Below are 1995 nucleotides of genomic sequence, written 5' to 3'. Positions count from 1 at the left end.
CATGTCCGCCTCTACCACCTCTTTTTCCGCCGTGTCCTCAGCCGCCACCCCCGTGCCAAGTCCCATTACCCGACCGGCATATCACATGTGCAGGGCGCAACGGTGTCACGCTGTGCTGCACCTGGTATGCCTTGGCGAACGTAGTCACACAGGGGAGGAACTGCTGAGTGTAATGAACAGAGAAATCGACAGATGGCTGTCTCCGCGCAAACTAAAAATCGGAACCATGTTGACTGACAACGGAAAGAACATGGTGTCTGCTCTGCGTCAAGGAAGGTTGTGCCATGCGCCATGCATGGCTCACGTGTTCAATCTGGTTGTCAAGCGGTTCCTAAAATCCACCATCCCACTGCAAGACATCCTTAAAATGTCACGTAAACTGTGCATGCATTTCAGCCATTCCTACACCGCAAAGAACACCCTCATTGAGCTGCAGCGGCAGAACGGAATTCCACAGCATCGCCTGATCTGCGACGTTGCAACAAGGTGGAATTCAACCCTACACATGTTAGACCGCCTTTACGAGCAGCGAAAGGCCATCACCGATTTCCTGATGTTACAAGCGGATAAAGGTACTCCCCTGTGTAACTTAGATGTCAGCCATTGGCAGCTCATGCGTGACACCTGCCGCTTGCTCAGGCCCTTTGAGGAGGCCACGCTATTCGTGAGTCGGCAGGACTATGGGATGAACGACGTCATTCCTCTGTTGCACGTCCTGGAACAAATGCTGTTAACAATGGCTGGTCAGGGTGCGGTAGACGTGGCGCACAGATCTCAACGCCACATGACCCCTGTGGGGGCAGGACAGGAAGAAGAGGGGGAGGTAGAGGAGGACATTTGTGCTCAGGAATTATTGAGTGAAATGGGTGGTTTTTCCACTCAGCGGACAGGAGTGGAGGAGCAGGAGCATCTGGTAGAGGAGGAGGAGGAGGAGGAGACAGAGGACCCAGACGCACCGTGGCAGTATGCTGTGGAGATGGAGGCAGGGAGTCCCTCGCATTCCTTGGCACAAATGGCCCATAGCATGCTCGGTTGCTTGCGTAGCGACAGCCGAATAATAACCATCAGACAGAGGGATGACTTTTGGCTGTCCACCTTGTTGGACCCTCGCTACCGGTCCAAAATGGTGGCCTTTTTCACACCTGCTGAGAGGGAGGCCAAAATTACGTACTATAAAAACCACCTATGTAGTCAGTTGGTCTCTGCCTTTGTGCGCCAACGTCCATCCTCAGACACTGTGGGCCCTGTGCGCTCGCGTTCCGCTGGCATGGCAGCAGGGGAGGGGTGGGGTGGTAGGAGCAGTGGCAGCTCCACCAGCAGTGGCTGCCTCAGTCTGCAGTCGATGATGAGTAGCTTTCTTCACCAGCGCAGTGAGGAAACTACTAACCAGCCGCAGCAGCAGCAGCAGCATCAGGTGGACCTGGAGCAGGAGCTCAAACAACAGGCTTGGGCCTACTTGGACAGCACCCTGCCAACCGAGGTAGACAATCCCCTTGACTACTGGGCAACGAAACTTGACCTTTGGCCCCAACTAGCTGAATTTGCCCTTGAAAGGCTGTCATGCCCGGCCAGTAGCGTGGCATCGGAGCGCGTGTTTAGTGCGGCAGGAGGTATTGTAACTCCGCGGAGGACACGACTGTCCACCCAAAGTGTGGAGAGACTCACGTTTGTGAAAATGAATCAGGCGTGGATTAGTCTGGATTTCAAACCACCAGTTCCTGACACAACTGACTAAATCCGCCATGAATCATGCCTCAAACATGTGCCACTTTCAGGTCTCCTCACACTGCCGGTGTGTTTAATTTTTTGACATAGGGTGCTGGCAGATTACGGGCCTCCTATAGCTGCTGCCAGGCCCCTAATCTGCCATAGGCCCCTATATACCGCCTCCTCATGCTGCTGCTAGGTCCAGAGTCTCTCATGGGTCCCTGTACGGCCTCCCATTGCTGCTGTCTCCATCGCCACACTCTGCTGCCATGTGCCACTTTCAGGTCT

The sequence above is a fragment of the Staurois parvus genome, unplaced genomic scaffold (assembly GCF_062004578.1).
Source record: "Staurois parvus isolate SC_StPar_1 unplaced genomic scaffold, SC_StPar_1.0 ptg000897l, whole genome shotgun sequence".
Classification (NCBI taxonomy): domain Eukaryota; kingdom Metazoa; phylum Chordata; class Amphibia; order Anura; family Ranidae; genus Staurois; species Staurois parvus.
The sequence above is the reverse complement of the archived record's forward strand: the minus strand, read 5'-3'. Positions refer to the sequence as shown.